Genomic DNA, 16,488 nt, shown 5'->3' on the forward strand with positions numbered 1-16,488 from the left:
TGACTATCTCCTATATACTAGACCCCATTCTAGGTGCAGTGATTTTGACTAAAAAGAAAACACTCCCTAGACCCTTTGATTTCTCACTGAGTTAGTGGTGGTGGTGGGAGTTAGCACATATATCCAATAACTAGTTGAATACACATCTGGGGCAATGTATAGCCAATAACATAATATTGATAGTGTCTACATGTGGCTCATATTTTGTTCTGATTCTAGTACCAAAATGAACATTATTTTTTTTACTTTAATCTTCTTTTAAGTCACAAATGAGGGGATCCCTGGCTCAGCGGTTTAGCGCCTGCCTTTGGCCCAGAGCATAATCCTGGAGTCCCGCGTCGGACTCCCGGCATGGAGCCTGCTTCTCCCTCCTCCTGTGTCTCTGCCTCTCTCTCTCTCTCTCTTTCTCTCTATCATAAATAAATAAATAAATAAATAAATAAATAAATAAATAAATCTTTAAGTCGCAAACTATTTGAATTTTACAGAATATGGTAAAATTCCCTTGATGTTGTGTGTGTGTGTGTGTGTGTGTGTGTGTGTCTCCTCATTTTTGGTAGAGATATAATGCTATTGCTGACAATAATTTAATGTTTTTTTAAGATTTTATTTATTTATTCACAAGAGACAGCGAGAGAGAGAGGCAGAGACATAGGCAGAGGGAAAAGTGGGCTGCCTCTGAAGAGCCCGATGCGGGACTTGCTCCCAGGACCCTGAGATCATGACCTGAACCAAAGGCAGCTGCTCAACCACTGAGTCAGCCAGGTGCCCCAATAACTAAAAGTTTTTGATCCAGGTCACATAACATCAAGAATATGAAGATATATGTTCCTACGAAGATATATGTTCTGTTTAAAAAGGACACATAAGCGGAGTTTATAATTCTATTATACTTACAAAGCAACACCTGTTTATTTTTGAAATTTAAAACATGTATAAAACTCTCACATTGTTGGGTCTCTGGGTTTACACCAGCATCGCAGATCAACATTCGTAAGCCTATGTGCTTATCACTTAAAGGGGGAAAAACCCTCACAGGATTTCTGTACTTTGAAATAAATGTTGGCCCTTTTGAAATGCACCATGAACCACAGGATGTATTGTCATTTATGACAGCTCACAAAAAAAAAAAAAAAAAAAAAAAAGAAAGAAAGAAAGAAAGAAAGAAAGAAAGAAAAGAAAGGATATGTGTCCGGGCAGGAAAAATTTCAAAGGCATCCGACGTAGGCCTTGCCTACCTGGAACGTGCTTCCAGAATTTCACTTCTGGCCAGTGATGCCCTTCGCTGCACATGGACTCCACAGACGTCTGGGCCAGAAGAGCCAAAGGGAAGGAACTCCTCCCGGCGAACCGCACAACTGAAGTGAGCGGGCAACAAGATTAGCCCCAGAAAGCCATTCATTATGTGTTTTCAATATCCTCTAAAAGGGTTGCCCACCCCTAACTACATATTTATACATATTTACTTGATAATCAATAAAGGAAAATGGCTGCATTATTTTGATTAAAATATCAACTCAGCGTGTGACTATAAAATCACGTTGAAGAAACCAGAAAAGCAGGAGAGAGGAGTTCATGGTCCCCTCCAGCCTATGATATATGATATTTTCAGGCCGTGAGGAGAGCAGACACATTAAGAAAATAGTGCTAATGATATTAAAGTACTTTACAAGGCTTGTTACTAAGAGCTGACAAACCTGTCAAGTGTATAATGTAGGAGGCTATCGTAACGTTCTCAGAAAACCATACCTCTACCCCATTTCACTGCAATCTCCTAATAATGGAGCTGCTATAAATTCTAGCCAGCAATGGGACAGAGCCATGGCTTCTCACCCCAATGTGAGGACATGATAAATATAAAAGAAAATGGCTGTCACTCTTGGCGCCTCCACCTTATTACAAAGTCTTAATCTTACTGGCCTCAGCACCTTTTATCACCGCCTTGTTATGAGCTGATGGCTTTTTTATTTGCTGGGAGATGGAGGATGTGTCATTTGATGTCCTTTTATGTAGCCACTGCTCTGTCCTCTCATGAAACACACACACACACACACACACACACACACATTTTATATGTTTATTACAGTAACCGATTAAATGCGAGACTCATGCTGTTGGCTCAGGTACCATGTGTGCCTGGGATTTCACGGAGTCTGGATTTAAATACATCATTAGAAGTATTTCTGTGAATGGGACCCAAATAGGAAATTAATTTCTCTCCGCACTGGAGGTACATAGAGCGTTTGCAGTATCCGTGACTGTTTATTCTCGCTATTATTGGTACCGGGGATTGGTCATTCTCGGCTCCAAGGTCAGCCGGAAATCCTAGCTCTCGCCTTAAACATCCAGCTCTGAGGAAGGAGGCCCTTGTAAACACCGTGGAGCTCAGACTGGCTCAGGTTCAATCAGCTTGATCCTTAAGAGGAGATAAATTGCAATTATCTAAATATTAGTCTAAAAATCTCACAGCTCACTTCCCATCTTCTTCATTTATGGCAAATGAAGAGTCTGAACTTCGCCTGAAACACTGACCCTGCCAGAACCTTTATCCACCGGAACTGCTGCAAAGTGCTGGCATCAGGTACTTAACAGAACCTGACATTGATGGGCTGGTTTCAAGCTGTGGCTGGAGACTCCATCACTAGATCTTATCTTCAATTTGTGTCCATAAAACGCGATGGCCCTGAGTGTCTACGCACAGAGAGCTTTATCCTGTCTGTTGTGCCTGCCAGCTGAAAATCAGACTCCCGTGTTGGGAAATTGCCAATTTCATGCAGGGGTGGGACTTGCTTGGTGTCTGTCTGCGTTGGAGCGGGTGCTCAGCATATGTTTCTCTTCATCCAAGGCTTCTGCATTCCAGAGTCAAAGGCCAAGGGTCCCCCGGAGATTTATTTCTCTATATCTTGTAGGAAATGGCCAAGTTGGTTGTTCCAGTCACTGAGCCTATGTATCTCCCATCTCAGAGGCAGCGTCTGCTGGAAGCTGGCAAAACTGGTTTACAAATAAAAATGCAGTTCCATGGCCAAGGCCTCTGTTCACTATGTTCCATCAAATAACCAATTTGACTAAGTTTTTGACATAATGGATTTTTCGTTTTGCTAAAGAGACATAACTGATAGCTGGTACCTTGAGCATTGTAGAGGTGAAATTCACATTCTCTCCTTATTTATTGCGTCATGAGAAATTGATTTCACGGGAGCCCATTTTGTTCTGGTATCTAGTGTGGGGCCATGAGAAGAGATGGAAAATACTTTATGTTTTTTTCTTCAAAAAGGAAAGTGTTGGAGTACTTCTGTTTCCTGGATGCATTTGCCATGTGAGAGCTAAAATCTCCTTGAGCTTCCTTAGCACCCTGACTTTTCACTTGTAATTCTGCATTTATGCTTGAAATGCAGCTTTGGCGTGAGTGCACACCACCACTGGCCCTTCCTGTGATTGTCCCTGAAATAAGCCATTCGTGATTTGCCACTACAGGACCTGATGAAAAACCTAATACGTTGGAAAAGGCAAATTGCATGTCTAGAAATTTATTTTAAAGAGAAATAACTCGAGATGCCTGGGTAGCTCAGTGGTTGAGCATCTGCCTTTGGCTCAGGGTGTGATCCTGGGGTCTTGGGATTGAGTCCTGCATCGGGCTCCCTGCAGGGAGCCTGCTTCTCCTCTGCCTATGTCTCTGCCTCTCTCATGAATAAAAAAAAAAAAAATCTTAAAAAGAAAGAAAGAAAGAAAGAAAGAAAGAAAGAGAAAGAAAGAGAAAGAGAAGAAAGAAAGAAAGAAAGAAAGAAAGAAAGAAAGAAAGAAAGAAAGAAGAAAGAAAGAAAGAAAGAACCCTCCCTGTATAAGGGTTGGCAGTCCCCCTCACAATCCTCCTCTTGCTCCTCTTCTTCCTTCTCTCCCCAAGTACAAAAAGTAACACACAGTGAAATCCACACATGCACAGTGATGAGAAAAAGCAGTCTGTTTTGAGGAACCCAGAGATTCTTGGCCCCTCAAAATAAGTGAGCAGATTAACCAGTCTATAATTTAACAGTATCTCCTCTCATTGACTTTCACTGTGCATCCCTCAGCCTGCTTGGAACAGATGATGAGGAGTACACTCTTCATGCTGGTAATAAGAGCATTCCTTCATGTCTGAACCGCATGTTACAATTTACAAAACTTTTGCCAGTATATTTCTTTCATGTCATGCTCTGGTATAAGATAGGGTAAATCTAACTATATGCATTCATCTGACAAGGAGGAATCAATGCCAGGGTAGCCAGGTAACACCCAGGATTCCCAGTTAAATTTCCAGTTCAAACAAACAATGAATACTTTTTAGTATATTGTAGACCAAATATCTCATGGAACATTTTTCAACTTAAAAAATTATTATTTTTTATCTGAAATTCAAGGTTAACTGGACATCCTGAATTTTTTGCTTACTAAGTAAATAAGCCCTGATGGAAGGTCAAAGAAGAATTTTCCAGTCGTGCAAGTAATAAATGGCAAGAGTTGCTAAACTCGACATTATAAAAATTGCCAACTATATGATTTACATATATTATCTCATTAATCCTGACAGTAGGAAATTATTCTCCCCATTTTCCAGACAAGAAAACTGAGACACCCAGGGAGTAAGTAGCTTGCTCAAGGTCAAAAAGCTGGCAGAGTAAGGAGGGCTATAGATCCAGACCGACGCTTCTAAGCCCCCTAATGTCTTCACCACTCTACGATGTTCAGGGAGCTGGGATGCTGGCTCTGCCTTGCTGAGTCTCATTCGATTGCATGTTTCAGGCAACTGCTTTGTGGCTTGCAGGCCAGACACTGGAGACTCCATAAAGATACTGGAAGATTGTCATCCACAGGTGTCCACTGTGCCCCGGAGTGCCAGCTTCCCTTTGCAGAACCATTTAGATGAGATTTTGCACTAAGGGCATCTTCACTAAACTGCTTTTGTTCTGTGCTGAGAAAGTCAACATCACCAAGTGGAGTCTGACTTGCATCAAATGAGATCTAAGGCACAGATATATATTGATATATTTTATACATATATAAATATAAAATATATATCAAATATATAAAATATATATTTTTTATATAAAAGAGATTACATTGTCTAAAGATGCTGTATATATGTATATATATACATATATACATATATATACACATATATACATATATATACACATATAGGAATATATATATATATATATATATATATATATATATATATATATATTCCTCCAAATAGAGAAAAAGGTGAGAGAAAAAAATATTTGAGAAGGAAGAAAATGTGTTGCAATTTTTACATCTGTTCCACATCTGCATGCAAAGGTGGACCTTAGAGCTTTTATTTTTTTCCTTCTGAGCTTTAGATCCTGTTCTCTATAAATTGCCAACAATAAACGTTATAGGATCTCTGGATGCCCAGACAACGTGGACACATGAATCATACCATTACTTAGCTCTCCTGTGCTTTTATTTATCTGTCAATAAGTCAGTGAGTGTTTGGTGCCTCAGTTGTGGTTTTAGAGGGTCTGGCATGCTTCCCGACACTTAGCAAACCACCAATGCATTTTCTTTTTCTACTTCCTATGTAGCTCCCTTTCAAAAATGTCACTGCCTTGATTCACTTGCTGCTTCCTCTCATGTTCCAATGACATTTGGGAAACAATTTTCCTGGTAGAACTGACTTCCCATATTCCCCACCACTACATGGGACTGTGAGTCAAGATGCAAATTAGCATCCCCCTTGGAATCTCCACCCGAGGAAAGTGTAAGATGCACTAATTACTTTGTTGTGACTGCTTTGTAATCACACGTGGTCATGCATTAGCAAAGTGAGAGAGCACTGACAACAATGCTAAGTGGTACGCGTTATGGCTATTTTCGTGAAGGAGGATCACTCTCTTTCCCAATACTGTGTGCAGTAGAAGTGAAAGCAATTTCTTCTTTGAATTTGAAAGGAAAACCCACTGTAAATATGCAGAGCTGGTGAAACATTTTTAAAATTTCACAAGTCCCATTTTGTTTCCAACCCCACCCTCTCAAGGTTACAATTCAGCCCTCAGGCTGAAATCAGGACACAGGAGGAAATGGCATCAGAGAAGTGAAAGACAAGCCAGGCAAGGGGGGAAAAGATGGGAAAGAAGTTGGAAAAAAAGGATATCAGACATGGATTTTTTTTTAAGATTTTATGTATTTTTTCACGAGAGACACAGAGAGAGGCAGAGACATAGGCAGAGGGAGAAGCGCTCCACAGGGAGCCCCATGCAGGGTTTGATTCCAGGACCCCAGGATCACGCCCTGAGCCAAAGGTAGATGCTCAACCACTGAGCCACCCAGGCATCCCCAGATATGGATTTCTTAATCTTCTTCTTCTAAGTTTTAGCCCAAAGATGGCATTTAGAACCTGGTAAGGGGTCAGTTCAGAGCCTTCACACATGCTACATGGGGGGTCTGCCCTGTCACAATAAATCTGGGGTGGCAGCAGAGTTAGAGAAGAAGACATCGTTTACTTTTTCCCAAGCTTCACTTCAGTTAACCTGGAATGGGTCCAGTTTAGAGAAGCGCCCATGTGCACCCTAGATAGGTAACTGGATGAGGGACAGTCAACCTGCCATGGGGCACACAGGGACCAGGAGGCAACATGACTCCAAAGCAGAGGCCGTCAGATGCACAGCTCAGACCCAGGGACATGTGAGCCATTTGACTGTGACTCTAGAGGAGGCAGTGGGAGATGCCATGAGGCTGATTCAGGAGCACTGGTGGGCCCCGGTGAGGCTGAACAAGGAAGATCATCAATGCAAATAGATACAGGGTGCAGCCAAAGGATGTGGCCTTCACACCAGGTGTCACCTATCCTGGAAGCCACTCAGAGCAGCAACCTCACCCTTGGTGGGAGAAGCCAGGGATTCTTTGTGGACTCAGAGACCCCATCTTTCCTTGAGGCTTGAGAATAAAGTATTCATACAACAATTCAGAGAAAAGAAAGGAAGGCAGGGGAGTCCCTGCCTAACCAGACATTCTATCTAAAGAAGATTACAAAAAATAAATAAATAAATAAATAAATAAATAAATAAATAAATAAAATAAAGAAGATTACATTGTCTAAAGATGCTGTCCAAATTAAACTGTTAAATTGAGATGACTAGATTGTTCTCTTCCATGAAGCAAAGGAGCAAGGAACCATGAGAAAGATCATTAGAGAGAGAGAGAGAGAGAGAGAGAGAGAGATTACATGGGAGTAATTGTGAGTAATTGTCAGTAATTGTGTGATTGTTTTACACATGCTTACATAATATATAAATGTGAGTCTCAAAGATGTTTAATTCTTTATGAGCCAAGAGTTGACCTACTCAAGGAACACTGGAGAGGCTTGGGCTTGGAGACCACGAGGAGCCTCACACATATTTCCATCTGTAAACAATGTTGTGATCATGGATAGGGGATGTTTGGCTTAAAGGTACTCTGAGTTGGTCTCATATCTGGGGCTGTGCTCATTGGGAATCTCTCTTATATAAATATTTAGCCCCGTGTTCCTCACGACTTTTCAAGGGACATATTACAAGGGACAAAATATCCCAGTTCAATGTAGACTAAAGAGAAGGGGAACATGTTGTCCTGCAGAACCCAGAAATGGGCAGGGAGATTTGAGGAGGATTTTCCAGCCTTTATCTCTGCCCTTCTCAGTTCATTCTCATGACCCATCTTTCTCATATGGACTCTTGGCAGTTCTAGGCTAATGCCTCCCTGGCCTTGTACTTTATCCACTAGCTATGTCTTAAAAATGTATTTGCATAAACACCCTTGTACTAGTTCCCCATTGCTGCTATTACAAATTACCACCACCTAAGTGGCTTTAAACAATAGAAAATTATTATCTTACCGTTCTGGAAGTTATAAATCTGAATTGGGTCTTCTTGGGGGGCACCAAATGCAAGGTGACTCAACAAGGGTTGGCAGAGTTGAGTTGAGTGGAGAATCCTTTTTTTTTTTTTTTTAAAGCCTATTCTAGCTAGTAGAAATCATGGTTCTTCCTCTTTACTCCCTGAGCCAGCAATGCTGGGATGAGTTCCCATAAATTATCCCTCTGACCTCTCTGCCTCTCTCTTCCACATTTAACTACCCTGGTGATTGTACTGAGACCATGCAGATAATCCAAGGTATTCTATTTTAAGGTCAGCTAACTTGCATTCTTAATTCTATCTGGCATCTTAATTGCCCTTTGCTATGTAACATCTTGTATACATAGGCTCTATTATCAAGATGTGATCGTATTTGGGAGACCATAGTTTTGCCTACCACCCTTGAGCCAGTTGTTTTGGCAAGAGAAGTCAGGTGCTCTGATTGGCTCAGCTTGGATCGGAGTTTATATTCCTCTGGCCAGGGAAGTAGTTTATCTTACCAGCAGCATCTTCTGGAATCACACAATTAGGACAGAGAAACAAAGAATAAGGTGATTCTTTTAAAGAAAAAGAGACGGAACAGTGGCTATACCTTTCCTATACTTCTGATATTTGAATCTTAGAACAATTGCAAACCGCATCAAGGAACTGATACCTCCAAAGGGAGCGAAGGTACAAAGCAACTGAATGTCCCCAGAAGGTCCCAGTAAATCAGATTACAGATCAAAAAGAAGAATTTGTTTTAATACCTTGGAGACTTTGATCGGTCAGCCCTCTGAATATGTTATCTAAAGTCTATATTCTATTACCTCTTTATAGTCATGTCTCCAAAATAGCAACTGTCAAATTGTGCGTCTTAATATGAGGGAAAGACTTGTGAATGGAGGCTGAGAAGTGGATGTCCTTCAGTGTGCATGGGTTAGAAGCAGAATGATTGGGGCGTTCTGCAAACCACACAACCTCCAAATTCTGAAAATGCCCTCCAAGGAGATGCTGTTCCTTTGTGTGAGACTTAAGGCCCCAGAGGCTGATACTACCATGTGACCCTGAGGTATTCCTGAGTGGTGCCGTCAGGAACAGAAGATTGAGCACAACCTAGCTGGGAGTTGTCTTGAAGAAGATCCCTTGAGGAAAAGGGTAGTTAGGCAATTGCGCTACAAATAGAAGTATTCAGTATTTCATAGCAGAGAAAATTATTTCAGAGCATAGCGTTCAATAGAGGAAGAGCAATCCGAGTGTTACAGTAGGCACAAATTAAGTATGAATTTCCTGGATGACATTTTAAAAAGTATGTGACACAATTAGAAATGAAGCTGGCATTGAGAATGGCAGCATTCCTGATTGCATGTGGAAATCTAGGATTTATCCCACCCACCTGACCTATTGTACTTAATCTTTCTGTACTGGTTTCCCAAATGCTTTCTCATACATTAATTCATTTGTTTCTTACAACAATCCTCTGAGGTAAGCAGAGCAATTATTATTGTCCGTCAGTTAGAGATTTGTCATTTCAGAGTACCTTGTGCATATGGTTAGTGAGTCTTTATTTCACACTAACCAACCTTCCTTCCTTCCTTCTTCCTTCTTTCTTTCCCTCCCTTCTTGCTGAACTTTCTTGACTGTTTTCTTTCATTCTGCCTTTTCAAAATCTGCTTCCTTACCAAATTATGAATAGGTAGTATCTCCAATGCCTTCCATATTTCTTAAAAAACAATTCCAATCTACCTCTTTTTAAAGATTTTATTTATTTATTCATGAGAGACACAGAGGGAGAGTGTCTCTCATGAATAATGAGAGGGAGAGAGGCAGAGAGAGAAGCAGGCTCCATGCAGGGAGCCCGAGGTGGGACTCGATCCTCGCTCCCCAGGATCATGGAAGGCAGCACTAAACCACTAAGCTACTGGGGCTACCCTCAATCTACCTTTAGTGGGAACTTAATTCATGCTCATGGAATGCAACTTCAGCAATACTCATGAGTGACTGGGGAAATGAGGAAATGTGGAAACAGGAAAGCTTAAACATATATAACCTAAGCATATTATTCAGTAGCTATAAACAATAGCTTTAACCTAAATCCAAAGAATTAAATCCATAATAATAGAAGCATACATTTGGTTAAATTAAGAAATAAAATTGATGAGACTACATCCTCATGCTAGTCTAAAAAGACACCAAGAAAATAGACAAACTACTGGCATAGTCCAACCAAGAATTTAAAAATGAGTAAATAAATAAAATAAAATAAAATATATTAAAAATTAAAAAAAACTGTAGGAATGGGGAATACTTTAAAAGAATGATATGAGAATATTCTGTACTCCTTCATGCAAAATATAGAAATCATAGAAAAATATTTTCTGGAAAAATATAGAGTATCAAGTTTCTATCAAAAAAAAAACCCTGAATACGCAAATAATCACAAAAGAAACTAAACCTTTGTTAGAGCTCTGTTCCTAAAAGTGACTCCAAACTTTGAAGATAAGTTTTATAGAAACTTTGTATAAGCATCTATGTGATAGAAAGTGTCCCAAGGCACAAAGAAAAAAAAAGGACATCTTTCTAATTCATTAGATGATGGTAGTATAATCTTGAAAATAAAATTGTGTAAAATCACAAACACACATAAACACACACACAAACCCATTCATCCAAAAGAAAACAGTAGACCAAAATGTGTATTACAAACAGATGCAAATACTAGTGAATTCAATCCAGCAATGGGCTAAATGAATCATGACCAAATAGGGTAAATCTCAGAAATGTTAAGATGGTGCAGCATTGAGAAATATGTTAATATATGTCACTATATTAAACAAACGTGAAAATCAAATGTATATTTCTATAATAGTAACAATAATGATAAATAATAACTCCTATTGAGTGCTATGTACTAGACACTATTTTAAACTTTTTAACATTCATGAATCCACTTAATTTTTAAAATAACTTTGTGGAGTAGATCCTATTATTTCTCCCTCTTTTCAGATTAAAAAAATGAGGCACAGGGAAATTAAGTGGTGGAATGACACAGGATATGCAGAATTTGGACTCTCCAACTTGCTCTCTGAACCAATGTGTTATGATGCCTTTGTACAGAGAGTATTAATGATTTAACTGAAAAAAAAGTAAGTGATGACAACAACAACACAACTTATGCTAACATAGAAAAAAAATGCTTCTATTTGAAATATGGAATCTACCAGAAATGTATAGTCCAAATCATACTTATTTCTAGAATGTTACAATCATTCCTATCAAAGCTCACACACAAAAAAGACAGGAGAACTGACTCTCATTGCTGCTATTTAGCACTGTATTAGAGATTCTGATTAATGTATTAAAATGAGAAAGACATGAGAGATAATGCTAAAATGGAAAAAGAGAGAGGGTCATAATTTACAGACACTATCTAGGAGTTTTAAGAAAAGAATGGACATACTTATTGTGAGAATCACACAATTCAGAGGATGCTGATCAGATCCAAGATCAATATTGTAAAAGCAATATGCTTTCTTAAGACAAGAATAATCAACTGGAGACTATAATAGAAATAAAACAGGTCTTTCATAACAGTAATAAACACCATCATTTACCTAGAAATAACAGTAATTAGAAATAAGAAATGCCTGTGTGAACAAAATAATTAAATGAAAATTAACCACAAAACATAAAAGAATACATAATTAAATGGTGAGTGAAGATGTATGTTAGAAAAATTCAATATTATAACGATATAAATTTTCCTAAATATATCTATAAGTTAAAAATGATTCAAATAAAAATTGCAGTATGATAGTTAGTGGCACTTCACAAGCTGACTCCTCTGTAAAGAGAGTCTAGAAAGTTTGGAAAACAATGATGCTAAGAGAAACTTCATTAGATTATAGAACAAACTGCAAGCTTATAATAATTAAAACTCTGGTATTTGCAAAGGGACAGAAAAAATGTATGAGTGGAAAAGAAAATAGAGAAACAGGTCTTTGTGTATCTAGGAATTGATAAAATTTATATTTTAAATTAGTAGGAAAGGAAAAACATTTAAGATATGTCAAATTGGATATCAAACTTTAGGGAAAAAGTTCAAGGTAAACTACTTCACAGAAAAGAAAAACTTTGGGGCATCTGGGTGACTCAGATGGTTAAGTGGCTAACTCTTCATTTCCCCTCAGGTCAGGATCTTAGTGCCCAGCATGAAGCCTACTTAAGATTCTCTCTCTCCCTCTCCTTCTACCCCTGCTTCCCTACTTGCTCATGTGAGTGTGCTTGTGCTCTCTCTCTCAAAACAAATAGTAAGTAAGTAAGTAAGTAAGTAAGTAAATAAATAAATAAATAAATAAATAAAATTTAAAAAAAGAAAACCATTTTAGGTGTACCACAGAGATACATGCATTTGAAAACCATAAAAAAAAAAAAAAAAAACAGAATAAAATTTCTGGATGAGGGATGCTGGGTGGCTCATTAAGTGTCTGCCATCGGCTCAGGTCATAATCCCTCGGTCTGAGGATCGAGTCCTGCATTGGACTCCCTGCATGGAGCCTGCTTCTCTCTCTGGCTGTGTCTCTGCCTCTCTCTCTCTGTGTGTGTCTCTAATGAATAAATAAAATCTTAAAAAAAAATTCTGGATGGTATTTTTATAATCTTGACATGTGCATAACCTAAAACCTTAGAAGACTATTATATCATCTATGATGTCATAGTATAACACATTTTTTTGAGTAAGAAAAGACTTCATAAACCAAGAACAAGTACCAGTTTAGAAGAATTTAATGTTTCTAGTCAATTATTACTATCCAGAATTTACAAAGAACTACTATAAATCATTAAGAAAATAATGTAATTCTTTGTTAAGATTCGTTACATTGAATTAAAAGAACTCTAAAAAAATTTAAATTGCAAAATATTTGAATATACTCTATTTTTTAAAAAAGATGAAAACAACCAGAATAACACAACTGTGAGAGCCTCCTTTCACCATTCCTAGACTCTGAATTCCCTCTCCTTCTTCTCTGTCCCCCAGAAACAACAACATTTTTGGTTTTTTTTTTCCACTTGACATATCTTAAAAGGTTTTCCATTCTAGGCATTTATAAGGGCTGTCTAGAATCCTATGGCACAGCTGAACCAAGGTTTAGATAATCACTTACCTACTTGGTGGACATTGAGATCATTTCTAGTGTTCCACTGTTAATAATAAGTCCTTTCTGCACCCATGATGTAAAATTAGTTTTCAGAATAAATTTCTATTACTGAGATAGCTAGGTCAATCTATATTTGAGTAAAAAACTTCCTGCCAACTCCTATCAACCATATATGAGTATGTATCATTTCCAACATTTGTTTGTTAATATTTTGTTAATTGTTGTCAATATGAAGGACAAAAATTGGTAATAGTTTCTCTGTTTGCTTTTGTTTGGTGACTAGTATTCCATAAACATGTTGTTTTATAAATTATTATTTAGTTGTTTCCTACATTTATTGTGTCTTTTTTTTCTTCCATGAATTCACTGTTCATGTTTTGCCCATTCTATAGGACTTCTTACTGATGTGTAAGAACACTTTATAGTTGAATATTAGAGTTTTAGCTCAAATCATTACAAACATTTTCTTATGGTAAACTTCCAAAGATAAGTAGCAGTTTATTAAATTATGATGAAGCATATTTTAGGCCTAAAGAAATTTTGACTACTTTATTTAATGATATTTAGGTAACCAATCTTATTCTCATCTATTCAGGTAGAGGACTTAATATGTATAGACAACCTTACCCAAATTAGAGTTACCCCACAATAGAGTTCTTGGGGTACCTGAGTATCACAGTCAGTTAAGCATCTGACTCTTGGTTTCAGCTCAAGTCTTGATCTCAGGGTCATGCATCAGGCTCTCCTCTGAGCATAAAGCCTGTTTGGGATTATCTCCCTCCGCCCATTCCTCTGTCACATATGTTCTCTCTGTCTCTCTCTCGCCAATAAATAAATAAATCTTTAAAAAAAATTTCAAGAGATTTCCTTTAAGCGATTTAAACTAAGGTTCCAAGTCTTATAAAGTAGAAGAACATGGCATATGACTGCCCACACTCTACAATGAAAGGTCAGAATAATTTGACCTACTCAAAAATAATAAACACTATCTGCTTGCCATGTTCTCTATAATTTCCTTAAATAACATTGTGTGTGTATGGTTTGAGGGAGGCAGTTTTTCTTGAACTGAAAGTGGAAAGAGAACACAGAAAGAGGTCTAGCATTGAGAGTTGCCCAAATGTTTCCATTTATGTCATTACTCTCAAAGGTGACATTTTGAGAGTTATAAAGTTAGTATATTTTCTTAGAGGACATTGAATGACTTGCCCAAGTCTATGGGTTGGTGAGATGGATGCTTCTTCCCTTTCCCATTCCTTTTTTCTGTCTCATAAGCCTATACATGTAACCATTTAAGAAATTTTAGTTAATCAGATTAGTTAAGTGATAACCAATAGTGATCAGGTAAGTGTATGAATGTGACACAGTTTCATTTGTTCACCCATTCAAAAGATGTTTCTTTCTCACTTACTGTGTATGAGGCTTACTATAGAGGAGAAAGAAAAAAAATATAGAGACTGTCTTGCCTTCATGGAGCTGACCCACACGGGCAGGGGCTGTGTCCTAATTTGACATACCCAGCTCAGAACATGGCACCCACCATTTAGCAAGATGGTAATAAATATGTAGTTAGTCAGTGGGTCTCAGACTTGGACTTTTAATAGACCAGTAATAATAATAAGAAAGATAAAAATAGTGATTGACACACAGCTGATTGTCAACATTGTAGTTTTACCAATAAGGTTATTTAAAAACTACTAACCATTTAATGATTGAAAATATATATGCACTCCACATGGGAGTACCTAAATATTTAAAGCAAATATTAACAGAACTATAGGAAAAAATAGACAGCAATACAATAATAGGGGATTTTAATACCCCACTTTCAACAGTGACTAGATCATCCATGAGAAAGTAAGAAAACAGAGAATCTGAACAATACTATCGACCAAATAAAACTAACAGACACATATAGTACATTCCATTCAACAGCATTAAATACTCTTTCTTCTTGAGCTTTGACAGAACATTTTGCAGGATAGATCTTATGTTAAGTTACAAGGCAAGTCTTAAAAAATTTAAGGTTGGAATCAAACCTAGTGTGATCTGATCACAGTGGTATGGAAACTAGAAATCAATAATAGAAGGAAAATTGAAAAAAATCACAAAAATGTGTAAATTAGACAATACTCCTGAGCAACTGACAGGTCAGTTCAGGGGTGGCTGAATCACTCTGATGGTTAAGCATCTGCCTTCAGCTCAGGTCATGATCCCAGGGTCCTGGGATCGAGCCTTGCATGGGGCTTTCTGCTCAATGGATAGTCTGCTTCTTCCTCTTTCTCTGCCACTCCTCCCTCTTATTCTTTCTCTTTCTCTCTCAGATAAATAAGTAAATAAAATCTTTAAAGAATGAAAGAAATCAAAAGCAAAGTCAGTAAGTATTTTCGACAAATGAAAATGAATACCAATACATATGATGTGCAACAAAAGCAGTTCTAAAAGGGAATTTTATAAAATACTTACATTAAGAAAATTTTATTAACAATGTCATAAATATCTATGTTAAAATAAATACCGACATTAAGAAAAAAGGTATCAAATAAACAACCTAACTTTACATCTCAGGAAAGTAGAAAAATAAGAACAAATGGAGCTCAAAAGTGAGCTAAAAAAAAGGACATAATAAAGGCTAGAGCATAAATAGATGAAATCGAGACTAGGAAGACAGTAGGAAAAAAGTCAATGAAACTCAAATTTAGTTTTGAAAAGATAAAACTGACAAACCTTCACCTAGACCAACCAAAAAAGGAGAGAGAGAGAGAGAGAGAGAGGACTCAAATAAGCAGAATTATAGGTGGAACAAGAGACATTATAACTGACACCACAGAAACACAATGGATCGTTAAGAGGTTACTATGAATGATTATATGATGCCAACAAATCAGATAACCTAAAGAAATGGATAAATTCTTACCAATATGCAAACTACCAGAACTGAACCATGAAGAAATAGAAAATCTAAGCAGATCAGTAAAGACTAAGGATAGTAAAGCAGTAATCAAAAACTTCTCAAAGGGGCACCTGGGTGGCTCAGTGGTTGAGCAGCTGCCTTTGTCTCAGGGTGTGATCCTGGGGTCCTGGGATAGAGTCCTGTTTTAGGCTCCCCACAGGAAGCCTGATTCTCCTCTGCCTATGTCTCTGCCTCTCTCTGTGTCTGTCATGAATAAATAAATAAAATCTTAAAACAAAACAAAACAAACAAAAACAAAATCAAAAAACAAAATCAAAAAACAAAAACTTCCTAAAAAAGGAAACCCCAGATCAGGTGGTTTCTCTGGTGAATTGTACTAAACATTTAAAGAAGAATTAACATAATTTATTCTCACACTCTCCCAAAATACTGAAAAGAGAGCATTCCCAAACTCATTTTATAAAGCCAGCATTATCCAGATGCCAAAGTCAGATAAGGACATTATAAGAAGAGAAACCTATAGGCCGGTATCCTTGATGAATATGGATGC

At 37.7% G+C, this 16,488-nt stretch overlaps 1 long non-coding RNA gene across 2 annotated transcripts in view; it reads right to left on the reverse strand.

Moving 5' to 3' along the window:
• The window catches only part of LOC144297139 (uncharacterized), a 123,596-nt gene that overhangs the window by 90,689 nt on the left and 16,419 nt on the right, over window positions 1-16,488 (reverse strand). For both annotated transcript variants that reach the window (XR_013364227.1, XR_013364226.1), the window contains exon 2: window positions 1,239-1,358. This is a non-coding gene — a long non-coding RNA (uncharacterized LOC144297139). The remainder of the gene's footprint in view (window positions 1-1,238; window positions 1,359-16,488) is intronic.

The sequence above is a fragment of the Canis aureus genome, chromosome 2 (genome assembly GCF_053574225.1).
Source record: "Canis aureus isolate CA01 chromosome 2, VMU_Caureus_v.1.0, whole genome shotgun sequence".
NCBI lineage: Eukaryota > Metazoa > Chordata > Mammalia > Carnivora > Canidae > Canis > Canis aureus.